The sequence below is a fragment of the Trachurus japonicus genome, chromosome 24, assembly GCF_045865225.1.
Source record: "Trachurus japonicus isolate A0001 chromosome 24, Traja_1.0".
Classification (NCBI taxonomy): domain Eukaryota; kingdom Metazoa; phylum Chordata; class Actinopteri; order Carangiformes; family Carangidae; genus Trachurus; species Trachurus japonicus.
The window spans coordinates 19,266,564-19,291,881 of NC_140930.1; the positions used below are offsets into that span (position 1 = coordinate 19,266,564).

General features: G+C 39.7%; 1 long non-coding RNA gene across 1 annotated transcript in view; it reads left to right on the forward strand.

Annotated features, from left to right (window-relative positions):
* Nucleotides 1–3,197: 3,197 nt before the first annotated feature.
* The window catches only part of LOC146961879 (uncharacterized), a 78,201-nt gene continuing 56,080 nt past the window's right edge, over nt 3,198–25,318 (forward strand). Inside the window, exons 1-3 of the long non-coding RNA XR_015035220.1 lie at nt 3,198–3,282; nt 4,959–5,076; nt 9,445–14,769. This is a non-coding gene — a long non-coding RNA (uncharacterized LOC146961879). The remainder of the gene's footprint in view (nt 3,283–4,958; nt 5,077–9,444; nt 14,770–25,318) is intronic.

Sequence of the window (25,318 nt, forward strand, 5' to 3'; positions counted from 1 at the left end):
TTCATCTTTATTACTTTAAAAAAATTAAATATTCAGTTTGAGCAATTAAAGGGAAAATATTTTGAGCTCTGTTTACACAATGGAATATATAACATGATATTTAGCTCTAAATATGAGTGGGAAATTATGTTGATCATGATTCACTGCTGTAATTTTGAAAACATTGTTATCTATGGCACAGAAATTAAAGGTTGAATATGGAGAATTCTTATTTAAAACTATATTTTTTTTTAAATCATACATCCATGGGGCGTGTAGAGGGGTGCAGATGACAAGTTTATTAGATTAGATAGACTTTATTATTAGACTCCATGTCCATATAAAAAAGACAAATACAGTACATACAAATTTGTCATGTCATACCAGTGTTTCCACATAGCTGACTGGTGTCTCACAGCACTGAGACCAGGATCAGACAACAGCATTAAGACAGAATTGTGTGTCATTCAGTCGACAGATTATACATCAATTTCCACATGACATTTTACTGCATGCATTTACTGGCACTTGACAAAACAACTCACTCGCACAGTACTGCACCACCTTTATTTAGTAGCCTATGTCTTTTGCATTTTATTGCAAATAGTGAAAAGTTATTTACTCCACTGACAAAACACAATTGAGTAATGAGCAGGGTAACAGTCAGATTCACAGAAGGTAGTCACGATCAAAATACATTACAATAATACACAATTTCACATTGAATATTATAATAATATAGCGATGTTAATGTCGCTCTTTTCATATATTAAAACTAGATTGCTCTTGTGTATTTTTTCCACCACACTAATCACCATGATTTCAGAGGTGTGTGACAACCAGAGATTTCACCGGAAGGCCATGCCAAACATCTTAGAATAAAACCGTGAATAAAGTAAATCTAATTTTATTCGCTACAAATGTGTCATTGCCAAATGACTCGTTGAGTACGTATAGCCTATTCATTTCCATCACTTCAGTTTTGGTTAGCAGTTATTGTGACTGACAGCAAGCATTAAGATAGTCAGATGATCATTATTCTGAATTTTAAGGTAAACATTGATGCCCTTAGAATAAAAGGTGATACTGGAACTAGAAAAAGCATTTCCAAGAATGGAAATGGTGTGAATGCTGAAAGCAGCTGAACGCTGTTGCAGAATTAGCAAACAGTGCAAACCATACAAATGTTTGACCGAGGTAGGAATCGAACCCACAACCTCATGGTCAGTAGACTCCCACTCTGCCTCAAAACCACAGTATACACACAGTTACAGAGACTGTTGTCTGTTGATGAGCTGCACTCTGTCTCACTCTGAAGTTAACGAGCCCAAAGCTGCACCTGTTGGAAACACAGTGTGTCAACACCAAGAAAGCTTGAGAGTCAAGCTTGAATGACTTACAATGAAAATTTCTGTGAATTTCAGGCTGAGAGCAGCAGTTTCAACATGAAGCAAGTTATCAGAAGTCAACAGAGGACGACTGGGAAAATAATTCACTATAATTGTTGTTGAGGCAAGATTTGAACCAGGAATTGAACCCACAACCTCATGATCACTAAACCTTTACTCTGCCGCTTTGTCACAGAGAGCACAGACATAAGCATGTTGCCATTGTAATGTGATGATGTGCTGCAAACGGTGGCAGTAGCAATTAATGCGTCTCTTAAAGAACACCTGTAACCAATTGAGGGTGGGGGAGGGGAGCAGAATTCAACATAACATAACAAGAATGCTCACTTTGGATTTGAACCAGTGACCTTGGGGTTGGCAAGCAGCCACCTTAACCACTACACTACAATGGAGTTGTGGAGAAGAGAGGTTGAGACTTTCATGAATGTGAGATTTTTCAATGATGCTTAAAAAAATAATAAAAGAGTATGAGCCACAACAAGTAAGTAGAGGACTTTTTTGTGACTTGTGACTATTTTTTGATGAAATCAAACAAAGTATAATGCCCATTCCAGCGAATTAAAAAGTTGAGCTCCTGCTACTCTGCTGTGAAGAAAATTGCATTGGGCTGAATGGCAGAGAGAGAGAGCACCCAGGCTGCATTTAAAAAAATATTTTAAATTATTCTCTGAGTCTCTGTGCATTTTTGAGGGCATTGTGAGAAAGAAGACAAGCGTGGCTACAAACTGTTTCCAAAATCATGAGTGTAGAGTGTAATTTGTAGCTTTGCTGGCAGTTTCAGAAGAAAAGTTCCAGTCGCTTTTTTGGATCTCCTGCACTCTACGATGACGTCACCCACTCTGACCCAACCCCATACACAATCATTGAAAAGTGTGAAATTTGTCAGAAATCCTCATGTGCTTTTAAAGGATTTATCTCAAAAACGGTACAAGCTATGAAAAAGTTGTACACACAGGATGAATACATTAGAAGTTTGTCTACAGCTCAGAACTTGAATGAAGTCTCTAGCTGAAAGTATGTGGACGCTTTAAAGGCTGAAAGAAGTAAGAAGATTTGAAGAGTTTCAAGACTGTTCCAATGCATTCTCTATGGGGGGAAAAAAAATCAGAAATAGTTGAATATTGCAAAAAGTATGAATAGTTGAAAAGAGAAAAGTCATAGCACACCTGTCCCGAAAAGGCTGAACATTTTGATGTGAAAATTGTTGAAATAGCACAAAGTAGGCTAAGGACTAGTTAAGTGTCAAAAGTATAAAGAAAATGGCGGAGTGGAAGAACAATAGTGTGAATGCTTTCAGCATAGCGATGTTAATGTGGCTCTTTTCATATATTAAAACTAGATTGCTCTTGTGTATTTTTTCCACCACACTCATCACCATGATTTCAGAGGTTAATTGTGTGACAACCAGAGAATTCACCGGAAGGCCATGCCAAACATCTTAGAATAAAAACCGTGAATAAAGTAAATCTAATTTTATTCGCTACAAATGTGTCATTGCCAAATGACTCGTTGAGTACGTATAGCCTATTAATTTCCATCACTTTAGTTTTGGTTAGCAGTTAGTGACTGACAGCAAGCACTAAGATAGTCAGATGATCATTATTCTGAATTTTAAGGTAAACATTGATGCCCTTATAATAAAAGGTGATACTGGAATGATGATGTTTTTGATAGCTGTAGGTAAAAATTTAACCAAAAGAAATAGTGAGCTGGAGTAAGAGGTGACGGAAACGTTATGGTTAGAATATGAAGAAACTTTTATTTTGAAGTCCCCGCGATCTGCCGTTTCTTTGCTTCCTGTGAACTCCGGGTTTCCGTCGTGGGTTGACGACAGGACTGTTTCAAAACCACGCGTGGTGCCAACAAAGGAGACCAATCGACTGTACATTGTTGGGTAAGTCTACCTCCGTCTGTCTCGTCCTCTTTTTTTCTATCATGGCGGAGAATGAACCTCTCTAGGAAGTCGACAAGCAGCGACCACAGCGATGGGTGGAGATGTTCAGTGGCTGGACCGGACTCTGCGGTTTACAGTTTAACTGCTGGTGTTGTTTTGGTATGCAGCCGAGATTTTTTTAGATTAAAGAAGTGAGTTACAGTGCATGAAGATCTCACTGCAGGCCAAGCCAACCCCTTGGCGGTGGCTAACTACAGGGAAGAGCAAGAAAGTACTGGTTTCAAAGTAAAAGCAAGCTTCCAAAACGACCTCAAGTCAATCTGACGTAGCATTTCAGTAGAAAATCCATCTGAACGTAAACTTTTCACTGTCCGGAGGTTGTTATCTGGATGTATGGAACCCCGACGCGAAGCGGTGGCATTTCAGCTTTCATATTTGTGTGTGTGTATGTATGCCGAAATGCTGATTTTTATTTCTTTCTGGGTGTCATCCTGAGGTCGAGTACTATCAGTCTGTTTTACTGATGGAGCAAAGAGAAATGTGAAAATTCGGAGGGTTTTTTTTTCTGAAATGCTACATCAGATTGACCCTATGGATTAACCTGGTTTTTTAGCTGATAGTTGAGTACTAGCCTATCAGTATGAAGCAACTTTACTGCAACTTTTCCATGTCCTCGATGTAGACATCACAAAGTCAGCAAAATCATGTAAGGGAGAAATTGTGAGGAATTGGGAAAAGTGGACACAATTAGCCAAGCTGAGTTTTAGTGGGGTATGATTTAGTTGTTGTTATTTTTCTGTCTTTATACCATGATTTGAATTTGAAAACAAACAAATCAAATGTTATACATCCACCTCCAGTCATTTATTCATTTTTGTGAAGAGCCCTAATACATGTGTGTACGTATCTCTCTCTGTGTGTGTGCTTTGTTTTTTGTTTTCTTGTGAAGCCACCAATCTTGTTTTTTATTACTCTGTTTTTTGCTCACAGCCTGTGTGCGTTTTCCAAGTCAGTTTCCTGTGATGTGTCTCGTTCTTGTTATTGTGGGGCACTAAACCATAATAGGCTCACTACTGCCCCCTGAGTCTGGTGTCCATGGACACTTATTGCCCACTTAAAGCAAAACTAAAAAAAATGTTTGATGTGGGTTTGTGTGAGGTATTTATCTATTGTCCATGTATTACCTGCAGTAAGTTGAGATCAGCCAGCTGCCATCTGAGAGCACAGATGGGAGAACTGGCACTGGAGCCAGTCAGTGTACTGACAGGGTCATCTCCAAAACAGTCTTTTCAGTCTCACCCCACCCCATCTTTTTTCACTTCTTTATCCTACTGTTAAACAGCTATTTCATGTGGAAAGTTCATTTTTCACACTTTGAACTACTGTATTCCTACACACAAGTGCACCTATTCTTAATTCTGTCAGATTCAAATTAATGGCACACGAATGACCATCACAACTGAAATCCTGACTCATATCGTGATCCCATTATCTGACAAAATATTTAGCAACATATTTTATGGCTAATTGGCTTGTTTGGAAGCACACATTTAGTGTCCATCGTCTCCCACACAGTGTATGAAGGAATAAGATAACTGCTGTTCTCAGTCTTTTATGAATGCTGTGGAAACAATACATGGAATAATTGACAAATATTAAAATTGTGTTTCATTCAGGGCTACATCAAACCAGCACAATCTCATCACTGATTGGATGGATATCTAAGACGTCAGTACAAAATGTGGCCCTGAGATGTTGGAGCAAGTCACAGCTGAGCTGATCATGTTTTCCACGGTGAGTTGCAAATCCAACAGTATCCATTACCCTCCAAGTCTTAGGACTGAGCAGAGATAATCAGTTGAGGTTAGATAGTGTCACGTTTTAAGAATCATGAGACATAGGCCTAACTCCTAAAGGATCAGGTTTTGGGGAGTACACACTACAGGATTCTTCAAACCTTCACAGATTAAGAGACCACACACTTAATGATGACAAAAGACAGATCGCACAAGATCTCTCTTTTCTGATCTTATAGTGTGTGGTGTGCACTACAGAGCGGAGTATCAGGTTCTTCATGCTCGATATTCCATATCTCACGTGGTCAAATGTGACTTCATTGTAAACAAACATGGTGGATGGACCAAAGCCTATTACTGGCAGGAAAAAAAAAAAAATTGGCCCGATTAACCTGTAGTGTGTACCCCCCTTTAGGTCTGACGAGGTATATCTTGCTTTTAATGTGTGCAATTATAGTGGCCAAGAGAGGAAGGTATGGAGTTAAAACACTGCCATCAAGCAAAACTGAAAGAAAAAATGTTGAAAGCTTGAAACCCCGTGTTTGAAAGTGTACAAAAGATTTGTAGGTGTAAATAGTGTTTTGAAAGGCTGAAATAAAATTTCAAATCTCTGAAAACATTATTTTGTCTTTGAATTTTCATATCAAATCTCTGCAGCGTTTCTTTGTTTTTTTCTTTCACTCTTTTACAACTACAGCATTTCAACAGTTTCAACAACACACTTTCAGAGTTCAAAATTTGGCACTATTCTCCCAGTATAATTTTGTTATCCAGTTTTGAAACCTTGTAAATGGAGATCTGAAAACTGGTGTGAATATATTTAGAAAAAAAAGTGTTGACATGTTGAAACCTGAGTTTTGAAAGGGTGAATCTCTGATTTGAAAATTTTGAAGGAGTAAATAGTGTTTTGAAAGGCTGAAATAAAAATTCAAATCTCTGAAAACATTATTTTGTATTTGAAAATTCATTCCAAATCTTTGTCTTTTTCTTTTACTTCTGTACAACTACGTGAAAAAGTTTTGAAACTCTGACAGAAGGCGGGATTTAGTAACAACCTTCTCAGCCTATTGGTTGCTGAATAAGCTATGTCCAATGTGAATAAGCTATGTCCAATGTGAATAAGCTATGTCCAATATGTCCAATGACATATCGTCTCATGTGGCCGACATGAGACTGACAGACTGCTCCACCAATGCAGTGACAGAGCAGAAACGCGATCACTCACGTCCCCCACTGTCGTGAGGTCAGATCATTGATTGCTGCCATAGTACAGTGGGTAGAGCAGTTGCCTGCCACGCAGGTGAGCTTGGATCGAATCCAGGAAGGGGTGCACATTGACAGTTTTTTGTCTTGGATTCGATCCAAGCTCACCTGCGTGGCAGGCAACTGCTCTACCCACTGTACTATGGCAGCAATCAATGATCTGACTTCACGACAGTGGGGGACGTGAGCGATCGCGTTTCTGCTCTGTCACTGCATTGGTGGAGCAGTCTGTCAGTCTCATGTCGGCCACATGAGACGATATGTCATTGGACTATAAGCTTATTCAGCAACCAATAGGCTGAGAAGGTTGTTACTAAATCCCGCCTTCTGACAGAGTTTCAAAACTTTTTCACGTAGTTGTACAGAAGTAAAAGAAAAAGACAAAGATTTGGAATGAATTTTCAAATACAAAATAATGTTTTCAGAGATTTGAATTTTTATTTCAGCCTTTCAAAACACTATTTACTCCTTCAAAATTTTCAAATCAGAGATTCACCCTTTCAAAACTCAGGTTTCAACATGTCAACACTTTTTTTTCTAAATATATTCACACCAGTTTTCAGATCTCCATTTACAAGGTTTCAAAACTGGATAACAAAATTATACTGGGAGAATAGTCGTTGCGTGGCAGGCAACTGCTCTACCCACTGTACTACGGCAACAATCAATATCTGGATTCACGACAGCGGGGGAAGTGAGCAAGCGCGTTTCTGCTCTGTCACTGCATTGGTGGAGCAGTCTGTCAGTCTCGTGTGGCCGATCGACAGGACGATATGTCACTGGACTATAAGCTTATTCAGCAACCAATAGGCTGAGAAGGTTGTTACTAAATCCTGCCTTCTGTCTTCAGAGTTTCAAAACTTTTTCACAGAGTTTCAAAACTTAGTTTCAGTGAGAACACTGCCAAATTTGAAACTCTGAAAGTGTGTTGTGCTGTAGTTGTACAGAAGTAAAAGAAAAAGACAAAGATTTGCAATGAATTTTCAAATACAAAATAATGTTTTCAGAGTTTGAATTTTTATTTCAGCCTTTCAAAACACTATTTACTCCTTCAAAATTTTCAAATCAGAGATTCACCCTTTCAAAACTCAGGTTTCAACATGTCAACACTTTTTTTCTAAATATATTCACACCAGTTTTCAGATCTCCATTTACAAGGTTTCAAAACTGGATAACAAAATTATACTGGGAGAATAGTATGGTGCCAAATTTTGAACTCTGAAAGTGTGTTGTTGAAACACTGTAAAAACAGTGCTGTAGTTGTAAAGAAGTGAAAGGAAAAAAAACAAAGAAACGCTGCAGAGATTTGAAATGAAAATTCAAATACAAAATAATGTTTCAAAACACTATTTACACATACAAATCTTTTGTATGCTTTCAAACACGGGGTTTCAAGCTTTCAACATTTTTTCTTTCAGTTTTGCTTGATGGCAGTGTTTTAGCTCCATAGCAAGGGAGCTAGAAATCTCAGCACCTGTGAGGAAGGCCAGATTTTCAGATTTTTCACAATTTTTATTTGTATGATCCAGTTTCCATTCTTGAAATACTAACATTGAGCTTTGTATTTATACCTTTTCACAATAAGCACATTAGGGTGCACACATTTTCCCATCAACTTTTTAAATAACTCAAACTTTGCAAAGTGGAGTGGAGGTATATCCAGGTCCTGCTCTACACACAATAGTTATTCATGGGTTGCAGTGACGTCACGTCGAAGGGACCGCCGCCATATTTGTGTCCGATTTGACAGGTCTCCTCATATGACAGCATGCAAACCGCAGGATGGAAATGACAGTTTCTTAACAAAATGACAGGGTTTCATACATCCTGTCTGGGTTTATATCTCTATAACAACAGACAAACTATATATTATCCCACTTATTACACAGTTTATGAATTAATTAATTAATTTGAGACGTAATGTTGATCAAAGTCCTTAGTCCGGTCACTTCTCCACTGTTTGCTCCTCACCCTCCTCTCGGTCGACTCGTGTGTAGTTGTTTTCAACGAGCTTTTGATAATCAATCAGTAGATTGATGAATTATCATGTAAATGTTACGATGTGCGCATTTATGTCGTCCTGTCTGTCATAAGAGATTACGATACGGGACACGTTTGTGTCACGGACTCGCGGTGGCACAGACACAGCTGGTCACAGCTGTGACACTGCGCTGGCCCGTCCGCTCTGTCCGCTCTGATCGCAGGTTTGGTTCCAGCAGCGGTGAGGGAGGCAGAGAGCCTCCACTCTCCCTCTAACAAGCTACAAGTCATTTTTCTAATATCACAATTAGTCTGAAGCTGGTAAAAATTAAACACAAGGTAAAAATCCTTGATAGTGCTTCTGCCCTGCTCCGCTGATCAGGGCGGCGTCCCTAGCAACGGCCCGTTTTACTTAGCAACGGTCTGTTATACAGAAATAAAAGACCCTAAATGCAGAATCAGTGAGTAATTAATAAGAAAGTAATCAAAATACAGAATTCAATATATCCATGTTAGGTTAGAAGTTAGGTTTAAAAAAAGTGAATCCCCTCTTTTTGTGAGACTTGTCACAGCCCATGCTGCCACTGATAGACTGCCTGCAGTCAACTATTTATTCCGCCTATAAATTTACGTCTTTTGGGATGGAATAAAACTGCAGTCCGGGGTTTTTTTGGCGACTGCTATCACAGTCAACAGCACAATATAATCCTGGCATCTTTCAAATAACGTCAATTTTCGGTCTCTTGCTGATTTCCTCCTACTACTCCACTTGTTCTGGTAACGTGACGCTGTGATCTGTGCCCAGGTTGCCCTGATTCGGACACAAATATGGCGGCGCAGAAACACAGTGACGTCATGTGAATCTAATGAATAAATAAGCCCTTCAAGGCCCAACACAATGATTGATGTCATGTTTTTTGTTGTTGCTGTTTTTTAGTTGTCCAATTATCCAAGTACACTAACAATAAGACACATAATTATAGAAATCCTCTCTATTACTCTGAACTATGTGGCATTACAGTCAGATGAATGGGATGCTAACATATTTACATTGAGCATAACTTATGTCTTAGATATAATATGTATCATATAGGCTATACATTTCCCCTCTACCTACATACAGAAAAGGCCAGCAGATCCAGAAGATCACTGAGGATGGACAACAAGGACAGTCAAAAAAATGAAGTTTGGTTCCCAACGCCACAGCTGCAGGAAGAGGAGCAGCAACTTCTCACCACTGGTACCAGAATCTGTCCTGAGTCTAAAAGTGAGCCATTTTCCTTCCAGAAAAATACCTTTGAAAAAGGATTAGCTCTATCCAGCGTGGAAGTCCCACTGTTTGAGTTAGAAGTGGACAGAAGAAATTGGTCTGATCTAAAAAGGAAACAGGAAAAAAGCTTTCTTTCAACAAGAGAATGTGTCACTAAACGGCACAGACCAGAAGAGGCTGAACAGGAAGAAGCAAATGCACTGTCTCATCCCTCCAATGTGTGTACCAGTCAAACAGTGGAGGATGATTTCAACTACATGTGTCCTTTAGACTCAGATGAACCCACAGATTCAGAAAATGTTGGCAATAGAGATGACTTTAAAAATCCAACAATTTCTGACATCCACAGTGACCCAGAATCAAGTTGTGTGGGCACACATGAAATTGCTGGGAGTAAAGAGAAGAGAGGGGTTCCAATGCCATGTTTGTATGTGCCATACAAATATGACATGGAGGAAGAAGAAATGGAAATGGAGAACAACATGTGGAAGTTACGTTCAAACCGTGTACAACAAATCCTTTTCTCACTTGATGGTTACGGCACATTCAACATATCAAGAAGATTAGGCCTATATAATGTTGGATTTGGCCCAAAGCAAAACTTCAGTATTCACTCTTTGGGTAATTCCATGTTGCTTGAAATTGCTAAATTTGCCGTGGCAATGAATTCATCCCAGGAAGAGTTCATCATGGAAATTCTTGAGTACAACTTTGACTTTGGCCATTGGAGTGAAGACCAGAGGAAAAGTTTTGCATCTGAACTCATGAACAGAGTGAGAAAGCTCAAAAATTGCAAAGATGCAGTCAAACTTTCAAAAGAGGTTTTTGAACTTCCTGATTTTGTGTCATCAGTCAACATGGCCAATCAAAGCATGAGCATTGTCAACCCTGAATTCAGCTGTACGTCTAGTGCAACAGAGTGTGATGTTGCTCCCACATGTTCTTCTGATCCACATGATGAAACTAAAGAACACAGAGTGGACCTCTATCCCTTCTGCAAGGACATTGGTCTCAAGCTCAATGTAATCTCCAGTCAAGAAAAGAAAAAACTTGACATCAACAAATTGACCAATGGAGCCATGACTGAAGTGACAAACTTTGCAGAAAAGCTGTGTGGAACATTTGATCAGATTTGTCTGGATATCCTCAGACACAACTTTGATCTTGATCAACCAAATGGAGATTCTGACCTTGCTAAAATGATTCTCGCACAAATTCCTGTTATACTGGAACAAAGACGTACAGTAACCTTTATATCAGCCTCCAAGAAAAACCACACAATAACAGATTTATTAGCCATGGCGGCAATGGGTTGTCCCAAAAACCCAAATTTAGATGAACACAATCACAAAAATCTGACGGGCTCCAAGGAGATAAAGCACACAGTTGAAGATCTGCCAGCGATGAAGAAAGACTGCCAGAACAACTCAAACTTAGATACATGTAGTACTGGCTTTTCCCAGGCTCCAATCAATTCCCCAAATGTAGGAAGTTCCGCTGACACTAAAATAGACAATGAGACAAATTTATTGCTGTGGACATTGCGCCAAACTCAGATTCGGCAAATCCTCACAATTCCTCATGGCGAACATTGTCCATTTTACTCTTTTTCGAGATGCAAGAAATTAGGCATTGATTTCAATGTGGGATCTGGAATAAAACAAAATTTAGATCCAACTAAATTTTTAACCAATGGGATCATGCTTGAAATGACTGTTCTTGGTGCAGCACTGGATTCAGCCCAAAAAGAGTTCATCACAGAGATACTAGAGTACAACTTTGATCTGAATTTGAACAGTGAGGTCATTCGCAGAGCCTTTGCTCATCACATTCTTCACAAAATTGGATTACATACTTTAAAATCTAAGAAAAGGAGCCTGGTGGACAAGCCTGTTCAGCTCCTTGATCCAAGCTCTGTAGATCAATCTACATATCCAAAAGGTAAATATTGCCCCAAATGTTATCAAGACAGAAAATCTAAACTTGTTCAGGATCCATCTGATCATCCACATTCCATGACTGACACAGTCTTGGCTGAAGGAAACAGCTCAGCACAGAAGTCTACAAAGGATCTGTCCACTGCTTTCCATGCAGCCGAAGAAAAGATAATGAACAGTAACCCACTCTGCAAAAAAATAGGTCTAAGCCTGTGTGTGAACAAAGACAAACCAAAAAGTAAACTTGACCCGCATGTATTGACACGGGGGGTTATGAGGGAAATAGCTTTTTTTGCCAAAAGATTGTGTGGAACGAAATCTAAAGTAATGAATGATGTTCTTGAACACAACTTTAACTTTGGCATTTTTCAGCGCCAAAATTTGAATCATGGATTTCTGTTCCATCAAGTGGTGCGCCTAAAAAACAACAGAGGGCCCACGTGGTTCAATGATATTTTTGACATGTTTTCGTGGCCATACGTAAACTCTACAGATGTCGTTAAACAGTCAGAAATATGTACTGCAGAGCAAAATGAAAAGAAGGGAACAACCAAAACTAAAAAGACGGTGCTGCCTACAAAGAATGCAGAAAGATCTGAGAAAGATCTGCTGTTGATGAAGAAAGATTGTCAGAACAACCCAAATTTAGATAAATGTAGTACTGGATTTTCCCAGGCTCCAATCAAATCCCAAACTGTAGGGAGTTCTGCTCACATTGTCAGATCTTTTGTCCACAGCAATAAATCTAGCTCATTGCCTTGTTCAAAATGGAGGGAGGACTCTGCCATTCAGAAAAATGAACGGAAGGAAATGACCAAAAAAAGAAAGCTGGCACTGTTAACAAAGAAGGAAGAAGCTGCAATGTTAAGAGAATATACAGGAGCTGTGGAAGCAAAGAAATGTAAGCAGAGTAGTGGAGACTACCATCCCATTTCCAAAGGAATGGGTCTGGACCTAGACTTAGAAAATCCAACAAGTACTGGTACAGGTAATCATCAGTCTTTCATCCCCACCATTGATGGTTCCTTCAGTTTACCAAGTGTGAAGTTCAATGTGGACCCATCATTTGTAACTCAGTCCAATGAAGGAGTACTGTTTGGAACTGCAGAGAAGACAGAGATTCGGGAAAATGTTTCATACAAATTTGACATGAAGGAAGAAGAAATGGAAACAGAGAGCAACATGTGGAAGTTACGTACAAACCGTGTACAAAAAATCCCTTTCTCACTTTACGAGTACTGCACATTCATAAGATCGAGAAAATTAGGCCTAGAATATAATGTTGGATTTGGCCCAAAACAAAACTTGAGTGCTGACCTGTTGAATAAGTCAACACTGTTTGAAATTACTAAATTTGCCATGGCAATGAATTCATCCCAGGAAGATTTCATCATGGAGATCCTTGAGTACAACTTTGACTTTGGACAGTGGAGTGAACACCAGAGAAAAAGTTTTGCATCTGAGCTCATGAACAGAGTGAGAAGGCTCAAAAATTGTGAAGATCCAGTCAAGCTTTCAAAAGAGGCTTTTGAACTTCCTGATTTTGTGTCGTCAGTCAACATGGCCAATCAAAGCATGAGCAGTGTCAACCCTGAATTCAGCTGTACGTCTAGTGCAACAGAGTGTGATGTTGTTCCCACATGTTCTTCTGATCCACATGATGAAACTAAAGAACACAGAGTGGACCTCTATCCCTTCTGCAAGGACATTGGTCTCAAGCTCAATGTAATCTCCAGTCAAGAAATCAAAAAACTTGACATCAATAAATTGACCAATGGAGCAATGACTGAAGTGACAAACTTTGCAGAAAAGTTGTGTGGAACATTTGATCAGATTTGTCAGGATATCCTCAGACACAACTTTGATCTTGATCAACCAAACAAAGATTTTGACCTTGCCAGAACTATTGTTGCACAAATTCCTGCTTTACTGGAACACACCTGTCTAGCAGCTTTTCTTAAAAGAAAGGAAATGGTAGATGTCTCAGCCATAGCAATGAGTTGTTGGAAAAATCCAGATTTAGACGCACAAAATCCATTAAGTCTAACAGGCTCCAAGGAAATAAAGCACACTATTAAAGATCTGCCGGCGATGAAGACAGACTGCCAGAACAACTCAAATTTATATACATGTAGTACTGACTTTTCCCAGGCTCCAATCACTTCACCAAATGTAGAGTGTTCCACTGACATTGAACAAGACAATGTGCCAAATTTATTGCTATGGACATTGCGGGAAACTCAAATTCAGCAAATCCTCTCAGTTCCTCATGTCGAACATTGTCCATTTTATTCATATTCCAGATGCAAGAAGTTAGGTATTGATTTCAATGTGGCATCTGGGATAAAACAAAATTTTGATCCATCCGAATTTCTGACCAATGGGATCATGCTTGAAATCAGTACTCTTGCTGAGGCACTTAAATCATCCCACAAGGAGTTCATCACAGATATACTCGAGTACAATTTTCATCTAGATTTGAAAAATGAGATCTGCCGCAGTGTTTTTGCTCACCATATGTTTGACAAAGCCAAAAAAGTTGCTCAATGCTCCAAACCAAAAAGTCACCTGAACATGCCTTTTGAACTCCCTGACACAAGATCTATGGATCAATCTGCTCATCCAAAAGGTATATATTGCCCCAAATGTTACCAAGACAGAAATTCAAAACTTGTTCAGGATCCATCTGATCCTGTGAATGAACTTCGTCACCATCCACATTCCATGACTGACACAGTCTTTTCTGAAGGAAACAGCTCAGCACACAAGTCTACAAAGGATCTGTCCACTGCTTTCCAGGCAGAAGAAGAAAAGATAATGAACAGTTACCCATGCTGCAAGAAAATAGGTCTAAGCCTGTGTGTGCTCAAAGACAAACCAAAAAGTAAACTTGACCTGCATGTATTGACACGGGGGGTTATGAAGGAAGTGTTTCGCTTTGCCAAAAAATTGTGTGCAGACAAAATTCAGCTCATGGGGGATGTTCTTGAACACAACTTTAACATTGACATTCAGAGTCTAGATTTGAATCCTTTAGAACTGTTGCACAGAATGGCACTTCTTCACAACGGCCCAACATGGTTCAATGACATTGTTCTTATTCAGTCTAAGAGAGTTCCTAGAGATAAAGGGAAAGATGACTCGGCCGTGCAGAAAAATGAAAGGAAGGAAACAACCAAAAAAAGAAAGCTGGCACTGCTAACAAAGAAGGAAAAAGCCGCCATGTTGACTGATCTTAGTGGTGCTGTCAAAGTAAGGACATGTCAGCTGGTCAGTGCAGAATCGTTTCCACTCTGCTCAAAGATAGGTCTGGACCTAGACGTGACATCAAAATCAGAAAAAAAGGAAAAACTTGATTTAAAGCTATTGACCAAAGCTGTAGCAATGGAGATCTATAAATTTTTGATAAGGAAAACAAGTCACTATTACCCAAGCACTCTGTATGACATCCTTGACTATAACTTTGATATAAGCTCACAGAATTACAGAAGTTGGGAATTTTCTATTGCTGCGTTATCTGAAATCAAAACCGTAGCCAAAACCTACCAGAGGAATTTGCACAAAGTAAATGAGGTCTTCAAACTACCATTTGTGTTTGAGCAGAAAGCGTCAAATGGATCAATACAAGAGAGAAAAAATTCCAAAATATGTGTGGAAGAAGCAGAAAAGACAAAAAATAAAGAGGGCAAAGCTGCTCAGGAACTGAAACGTCGTTCAGATGCCAGACATGCCTGTTTTGTTCATGCTGCTGTTCAGCAGATGAGATCCCATTCTCCTGTCAGCTATGTCAATGTTCTTGATGTCAACACGTACAAGGAACTGTGGATGTATGAGGGCACAGCATCCCCGAAACATCCTGGGACAATAATGCAGGTGACCGAGAGTCCAGGGAGACATGTTTGTGACGGACCTCTCCAAGAAATCATACAGATAAAAGTGGGTGAAGATGATTCACATTACGGTGTTGTTAAACCAGAACCAGTCACTGCTCAGCAACTGAAATGTTTTTCAGATGTCAGGAATGCCTGTCTTGTTGATGTGCAGAGTAATGCAGAAGTTTGGTTTCATCAGGAGGACATCAAGCCCCAGATATGCTCTGAGACAATAAAACAGCAGACAGAGAGTCCAGTGAGTGGAGAAAACGTACACATCAGAGAGGATGAAGATGAATCATATCATGTTGCTGTTAAACCTGAACCAGTCTCTGTGGAAATAAGTGAACCTGTGGGATCCCTTGGTTATAGTTTGTTAACCATGTGTCCACCATCTGAAAGCAACATAAAAACAGAATCAGAAACAGAGGAGGCCCAGTATTACAGTCTGGCCGGACCACAAGTATCTGAAGGATATGGTGTTCTAGCTGTATGTCCAAACACTGAGAGCAGTGTGAAAACCGAATCAGACACTGACGATGTGTAGGATCCCAAGTATTCTGCATTATAACCGCACAGCAGGACACTGACAGTACTTAAATTGAAATGGAGAAAGAAAATGTGCCAGTTGTGTCCAACCGTTATGATGTTGTCTGTGTTCAAAAACAGAAGGAGGTAGACATTAAATAGGAATGATATTATTATGATTCACACGTGAGGTATCTTACAATGAACAGAATAGTGGTGTTAGCTGTATTTTTCTGAAAACTGTTCTGTCATCGTATTACTACAAAAATGTAAACAGATTTTTTCTTTCATTCTGTTGTATATTTTTTGCCTTTCTGATTTTGTTTCAAAAATAATTTTATGACACTGCACAAGCTAGCCTACTATGAAAATTAAAGTGTCTACTGTATTTTCTATACACATAAATATTTTTGAGTATCTCCATTTTTGTGTCTTCATCTTTATTACTCTAAAAAAATTAAATATTCAGTTTGAGCAATTGAAGGGAAAATATTTTGAGCTCTGTTTACACAATGGAATATATAACATGATATTTAGCTCTAAATATGAGTGGGAAATTATGTTGATCATGATTCACTGCTGTAATTTTGAAAACATTGTTATCTATGGCACAGAAATTAAAGGTTGAATATGGAGAATTCTTATTAAAAACTACTGTATTTTTAAAAAATTATACATCCACGGGCGTTTAGAGGGGTGCAGATTACACGTTTATTAGATTAGATAGACTTTATTATTAGACTCCATGTCCATATAAAAAAGACAAATACAGTACATACAAATTTGTCATGTCATACCAGTGTTTCCACATAGCTGACTGGTGTCTCACAGCACTGAGACCAGGATCAGACAACAGCATTAAGACAGAATTGTGTGTCTCATTCAGCCGACAGATTATACATCAATTTCCACATGACATTTTACTGCATGCATTTACTGGCACTTGACAAAACAACTCACTCGCACTGCACCACCTTTATTTAGTAGCCTATGTCTTTTGCATTTTAATGGCAAATAGTGAAAAGTTATTTACTCCACTGACAAAACACAATTGAGTAATGAGCAGGGTAACAGTCAGATTCACATTAGGTAGTCACGATCAAAATACATTACAATAATACACAATTTCACATTGAATATTATAATAATATAGCGATGTTAATGTGGCTCTTTTCATATATTAAAACTAGATTGCTCTTGTGTATTTTTTCCACACTCATCACCATGATTCTAAAATCATGGTGATGAGTGTTTGTGACAACCAGAGAATTCACCGGAAGGCCATGCCAAACATCTTAGAATAAAAACCGTGAATAAAGTAAATCTAATTTTATTCGCTACAAATGTGTCATTGCCAAATGACTCGTTGAGTACGTATAGCCTATTCATTTCCATCACTTCAGTTTTGGTTAGCAGTTATTGTGACTGACAGCAAGCACTAAGATAGTCAGATGATCATTATTCTGAATTTTAAGGTAAACATATGCCCTTATAATAAAAGGTGATACTGGAATGATGATGTTTTTGATAGCTGTGGGTAAAAATTTAACCAAAAGAAATGAGCTGAAGTAAGAGGTGACGGAAACGTTGGTTAAAATATGAAGAAACTTTTATTTTGAAGTCCCCGCGATCTGCCGTTTCTTTGCTTCCTGTGAACTCCGGGTTGTAATTCAGAGGTTTCCGTCGTGGGCTGACGACAGGACTTTGTTTCAAAACCACGCGTGGTGCCAACAAGGGAGACTAATCGACTGTACATTGTTGGGTAAGTCTACCTCCGTCTGTCTCGTCCTCTTTTTTTCTATCATGGCGGAGAATGAACCTCTCTAGGAAGTCGACAAGCAGCGACCACAGCGATGGGTGGAGATGTTCAGTGGCTGGACCGGACTCTGCGGTTTACAGTTTAACTGCTGGCGTTGTTTTGGTATGCAGCCGAGATTTTTTAGACTAAAGAAGTGAGTTACAGTGCATGAAGATCTCACTGCAGGCCAAGCCAACCCCTTGGCGGTGGCTTGCTACAGGGAAGAGCAAGAAAGTACTGGTTTCAAAGTAAAAGCCAGCTTCCTCCAAAACGACCTCAGGAACATCAAGTCAATCTGACGTAGCATTTCAGTAGAAAATTCATCTGAACGTAAACTTTTCACTGTCCGGAGGTTGTTATCTGGATGTATGGAACCCCGACGCGAAGCGGTGGCATTTCAGCTTTCATATTTAATTCCGTGTGCGTTTGTGTGTATATTTTTCTTTCTGGGTGTCATCCTGAGGTCGAGTACTAGGCTATCAGTCTGTTTGACTGATGGAGCAAGTGAAAATTCGGAGGGTTTTTAGTCTGAAATGCTACATCAGATTGACCCTATGGATTAACATGATTTTTTACGGTTGAGTTATAACGGGTAGTTTTTTGTTTGTTTGTTTGTTCGTTTGTTTTTTAATAGCCTAACTGATTATCATAAAACGGCAAGTAGAATGTATTTTGTGTGAGGACGCTCTAGACCAGCCATTCTCAACCTTGGGGTCCCGACCCCAGTTGGGGTCGCGAGATGATTTCTGGGGGTCGCCAAATCATTTTGGAAAAATATAAATATGCAAAATTAATTAATTAATTAATGTAGCGTCCGACCGGACGTTAGAAGGACGACGAGCGACTCTCAAACATGCATTGTATTACTCAAAACCAGTTACTGTCGGCCGTAACTACACCAAAACAATAACAACGAACCTGTCCACTTGTCTCATGTCTGCCCTTCTCATTTCACACAGACACCGCTCTCTCTCTCCTGCCCCTCACCTCACCTCACCACCACATAGGGCCATGCGTTCACAGAAAGTCTGAAATCGCAGAACTTAAACTTAATCATTAGGCTACTTAAACATTATAACAGTAAAGGTCGTTACAGAGAGTTGTTTTAGTTGTTTTTTTTCGCTTCATTGTTTGTCCAAAATTCATTGTATCAAGCGGTATGGTTCTGGTCTGTGCGCGTGAGATTCTGGTAAAAACAGGTAATGGAGACACCTTAACTTTGAAAAAAAAGTCTCAAATATCGCGAAAACATTTTTACGCTCTCATGAGGTGGTTTTCCAGACGTTATCGATATAAACGTGTATCGTAAAAGTGCTATTGAAACACTTATTTACATTTACACGTCAGTTGAGTTGTGTGTGTCCAGCTGTGTTGACTGGAGGGGATAAATGAATGACATGTTTCTTGGCATGCATTGCTGACCTGGGCATTGTTTCTTAATAAATTAGAAACATTTTTCTTATCATTCCCCTTTTCCGTGCATGGTTGAAGGAGACTGGCTTGCATCCACGCTCCACTCGCTCCTGCGCCGACAGGTCCTCGCATGTCACATAAACCAGCCCGGGTGTGTGGACACCGCATCAACTCGCCACCCGCATCTATTTAAACTACGTCACTTTGTTTTGTTCTTTTGCCCTGATGAAAACCTCCAGGTCGAAACATTGGCCATGGAGACAAAACTACAGCAGCCAATAGATTTTTTCAGCGCAGGGATCAAGAACTAAAAAGGCAAAAAAAAAAAAACCCACCGCGGACAGCGCTGCGCTTTATCCATCATGCGTTCACACTGGCGTGTGTGTGTGTTTGTGTTTGTGTGTGTTTGTGTGTGTGTGTGTGTGTGTGTGTGGGGGGGGGGGGGGGGGGGGGGGGGGGGGGGGGGGGTGTCGCGGACAGAAGTGCATGTTAAATTGGGGGTCGCGACTCAAAAAGGTTGAGAACCACTGCTCTAGACTACAGATCTGGTGTCCCACAAAAAATACGTCACCAACTGACACTTTTTTTTATTTTTATTTATTTATTTTTTATTGAAGTATATCATTGTGAATTGGAAAGTACAATGTGAAAATGAGGTAGGAGGGGTACAATTAAAAGTGGAATAATGTCAACAAGATGATGTTTACATAATTTCATGTTAGGCAAACACAAGGTCTATTCAAAAGCATGGAAACAGAGAAAACAGTACTATGGTCTTTATGGCTTTCTTATTTTCAGATTGACTAATTAAGTTGATGTATTGTTTGATTTCGTTTTTGGAAAAAGCAAAAATCTTCGCACATCCACTTCTCAGGCAGGTGCGTCGGAGGGCGACAATCAAGTCCAAATTAGAAAAAGAAGAGTTCCCGCACACTAAGCCAACTTGCAGAATTTTATTATGCAACGTTTCGGTACTAGACCTTTCTCAAACAAAATGATTGATTGATTTCGTTTTTGAAACGGTGAGTACAAAGTACAGTATTTGATTAGTAGTATTTGCGGTCACCAACTGACACGGGAAAGGGCGGCATTTGGTGTGTGACGTCACCTACGCGACCTGTAGTCTTTCTGGTTACGGATTCTTCGGAATTTTATTCTACAATAGTTTTACAACAAACTGCTGCACGAAACGTGATGTTTTAAACAGGTAGAGGTCATATTTTTTTCTCATGGCACAATTCAATCGGATCACGAAATAAAACTTTGACTCCCGTTCACTTACATGGAGACTTTTTCCGAGTTAAGGACCCATGGCGCCGTTACTTCCTGCTTCCGCTTCGGCACTCTATTCATAGGTTGCAGTGACGTCACGTCACGTAACATCACAATTAGTCTGAAGCTGGTAAAAATGAAACACAAGGTAAAAATCCTTGATAGTTCTTCTGCCCTGCTGCGCTGATCAGAGCGGCGTCCCTAGCAACGGGCCGTTTTACTTAGCAACGGTCTGTTATACAGAAATAAAAGACTGAATACAGAATCAGTGAGTAATTAATAAGAAAGTAATCAAAATGCAGAATTCAATATATCCATGTTATTAAAAAAAAAGTGCATCCCCTCTTTTTGTGAGACTTGTCACAGCCCATGCTGCCACTGATAGACTGCCTGCAGTCAACCATTTATTCCGCCTATAATACGTCTTTTGGGATGGAATAAAACTGCAGTCCGGGGTTTCTTTGGCGACTGCTATCACAGTCAACAGCACAATATAATCCTGGCATCTTTCAAATAACGTCAATTTTCGGTCTCTTGCTGATTTCCTCCTACTACTCCACTTGTTCTGGTAACGTGACGCTGTGATCTGTGCCCAGGTTGCCCTGATTCGGACACAAATATGGCGGCGCAGAAACACAGTGACGTCATGTGAATCTAATGAATAGATATCTATGCTCTGAAAAGACCGAAATACTGGCAGGGGGAAGGAGCGCTGCAGACACAGCCACCACACAGGACTAGAAGCCCACAGGTGATGATTAAGACGGATTTCATTTGTATAGGTCTAATGTTTATTTTGGGGCACAAAACAACAGACCCAACCTTTAATTATACCGTGATTTGAATTTGAAAACAAACAAATTAAATGTTATGCATCCACCTCCAGTCATTTACATTGTGAATAATGTGATTCATTTTTGTGAAGAGCCCTAATACATGTGCATGTGTGTACGTATCTCTCTCTCTGTGCTTCTTTTTTGTTTTTTTGTGAATCTTTTTTTTATGACTCTGTTTTTTTGCTCACACCCTGTGTGCATTTTACAAGTCAGTTTCCTATGATGTGTCTCGTTCTTGTTATTGTGGTGCACTAAACCATAATCGGCTCACTACTGCCCCCTGAGGCCGGAGGCATTGCTGGCACTGATGGTTGAGAGTCTGGTGTCCATGGACACTTATTGCCCACTTAAAGCAAAACTAAAAAAAAATGTTTGATGTGGGTTTGTGTGAGGTATTTATCTATTGTCCATGTATTACCTGCAGTAAGTTGAGATCAGCCAGCTGCCATCTGAGAGCACAGATGGGAGAACTGGCACTGGAGCCAGTCAGTGTACTTCTGTGGACAGGGTCATCTCCAAAACAGTCTTTTCAGTCTCACTTCACCCCATCTGTTTTCACTTCTTTGTCCTACTGTTAAACAGCTTTTTCATGTGGAACTACATTTTTCACACATTGAACTACTGTATTCCTACACGCAAGTGCACCTATTCTTAATTCTGTCAGACTCAAATTAATAGCACAAATGACCATCACAACTGAAATCTTTACTCATATCGTGATCCCATTATCTGACAAAATATTTAGCAATGTATTTTATGGCTAATTGGCTTGTTTGGAAGCACACATTTAGTGTCCATCGTCTCCTACTCAGTGTGTGAAGGAATAAGATAACTGCTGTTCTCAGTCTTTTATGAATGCTGTGGAAACAATACATGGAATAATTGACAAATATTAAAATTGTTTTTCATTCAAGGCTACGTTAAACCAGCACAATCTCATCATTGATTGGATGGATATCTAAGACGCCAGTACAAAATGTGGCCCTGAGATGTTGGAGCAAGTCACAGCTGAGCTGATCATGTTTTCCACGGTGAGTTGCAAATCCAACAGTATCCATTACCCTCCAAGTCTTAGGACTGAGCAGAGATAATCAGTTGAGGTTAGATAGTGTCACATTTTAAGAATCATGAGACATAACTCCTAAAGGATCAGGTTTTGGGGAGTACACACTACAGGATTCTTCAAACCCTCACAGATTAGGAGACCACACACTTAATGATGACAAAAGACAGATCGCACAAGATCTCTCTCTTCTGATCTTATAGTGTGTGGTGTGCACTACAGAGCGGTTCTTCAGCAGAGTATCAGGTTCTTCATGCTCGATATTCCATATCTCACGTGGTCAAACGTGACTTCAGTGTAAACAAACACGGTGGACCAAAGCCTATTACTGGCAGGGAAAAAAAAAACGACTATGGAAAAAGTCATGGAGACGGTGGGAATATGGGTTGTATGCGTCACAAGTATTACAGATGGCCTGATACCCGAGTCACCATGACAACAGTTAAATAAAAGTCAGTCAGCTGATTCAGCTCGTGTCTTGATTGGCTGTTGGTCCGGTACACGTGACATTACACACTGTGCATGCTCGGCTCCCCTCGGAACACCCCACACACTACAGGATTTCTAGTCACAAATATTAAACATGTTCATTATTCCTCTCTCCTTCCGACGCCTTCCGAGCGAATCGGACAAAATCACACCCCGCAACACAGGAAAATCAGACAGGATGTCGTTTGCAAACATCAGATAATCAGGCCTTTGTTGGCTTTGATTGTAACGGGGACATCGGGATAAAAATTGGCCTGATTAAGCTGTAGTGTGTACCCCCCTTTAGATCTGACCAGGTATAACTTGACCAAGAGAGGAAGGGAGCTAGAAGTGAGGAAAGCCATATTTTCTGATTTTTCACAATTTTTATTTGTATGATCCAGTTTCCATTCTTGAAATACTAACATTGAGCTCTGCATTTATACCTTTTCACAATAAGCACATTAGGGTGCACACATTTTCCCATTAACTTTGTTTTTAAGTTTGAAATAGCTCAAACTTTGCAAAGTAGTGGAGGTATATCCAGGTCCTGCTCTACACACAATAGTTATAAATAAGCCCTTCAAGGCCCAACACAGTGATTGATGTCATGTTTTTTGTTGTTGCTGTTTTTTAGTAGTTCAGATATCCAAGTACATTAACAATAAGACACATAATTATAGAAATCCTCTCTGTTACTCTGAACTATGTGGCATTGCAGTCAGATGAATGGGATGCTAACATATTTACATTGAGCATAACTTATGTCTCAGATATAATATGTATCATATATACATTTCCCCTCTACCTACATACAGAAAAGGCCAGCTGATCCAGAAGATCTCTGAGGATGGACAACAAGGACAGTCAAAAAAATGAAGTTTGGTTCCCAACGCCACAGCTGCAGGAAGAGGAGCAGCAACTTGTCACCACTGGTACCAGAATCAGTCCTGAGTCTAAAAGTGAGCCATTTTCCTCCCAGAAAAATACCTTTGAAAAAGGATTAGCTCTATCCAGCGTGGAAGTCCCACTGTTTGAGTTAGAAGTGGACAGAAGAAATTGGTCTGATCTAAAAAGGACACAGGAAAAAAGCTTTCTTTCAACAAGAGAATGTGTCACTAAACGGCACAGACCAGAAGAGGCTGAAAAGGAAGAAGCAAATGCACTGTCTCATCCCTCCAATTTGTGTACCAGTCAAACAGTGGAGGATGATTTCAACTACATGTGTCCTTTAGACTCAGATGAACCCACAGATTCAGAAAATGATGGCAATAGAGATGACTTCAAAAATCCAACAATTTCTGACATCCACAGTGACCCAGAATCAAGTTGTGTGGGCACACATGAAATTGCTGGGAGTAAAGAGAAGAGAGGGGTTCCAATGCCATGTTTGTATGTGCCATACAAATATGACATGGAGGAAGAAGAAATGGAAACAGAGAACAACATGTGGAAGTTACGTTCAAACCGTGTACAACAAATCCTTTTCTCACTTGATGAGTACTGCACATTCAAAATATCAAGAAGATTAGGCCTATATAATGTTGGATTTGGCCCAAAGCAAAACTTCAGTATTCACTCTTTGGGTAATACCATGTTGCTTGAAATTGCTAAATTTGCCGTGGCAATGAATTCATCCCAGGAAGAGTTCATCATGGAAATTCTTGAGTACAACTTTGACTTTGGCCATTGGAGTGAAGACCAGAGGGAAAGTTTTGCATCTGAGCTCATGAACAGAGTGAGAAAGCTGAAAAATTGTGAAGATGCAGTCAAACTTTCAAAAGAGGTTTTTAAACTTCCTGCTCTTGTTTCATCAGTCAACATGGCCAATCAAAGCATGGGCAGTGTCAACCCTCAATTCAGCTGTACGTCTAGTGCAACAGAGTGTGATGTTGCTCCCACATGTTCTTCTGATCCACATGATGAAACTAAAGAACACAGAGTGGACCTCTATCCCTTCTGCAAGGACATTGGTCTCAAGCTCAATGTAATCTCCTGTCAAGAAATGAAAAAACTTGACATCAACAAATTGACCAATGGAGCCATGACTGAAGTGACAAACTTTGCAGAAAAGTTGTGTGGAACATTTGATCAGATTTGTCTGGATATCCTCAGACACAACTTTGATCTTGATCAACCAAATGGAGATTCTGACCTTGCTAAAATGGTTCTCGCACAGATTCCTGTTATACTGGGAAAAAAATGTATAGTAACTTTTGTGTCAGCCTCCAAGAAAAAGCACGCAATAACAGATTTCTCAGTCATGGCGGCAATGGGTTGTCCCAAAAACCCAAATTTAGATGAACACAATCACAAAAATCTGACGGGCTCCAAGGAGATAAAGCACACAGTTGAAGATCTGCCAGCGATGAAGAAAGACTGCCAGAACAACTCAAACTTAGATACATGTAGTACTGGCTTTTCCCAGGCTCCAATCAATTCCCCAAATGTAGGAAGTTCCGCTGACACTAAAATAGACAATGAGACAAATTTATTGCTGTGGACATTGCGCCAAACTCAGATTCGGCAAATTCTCACAA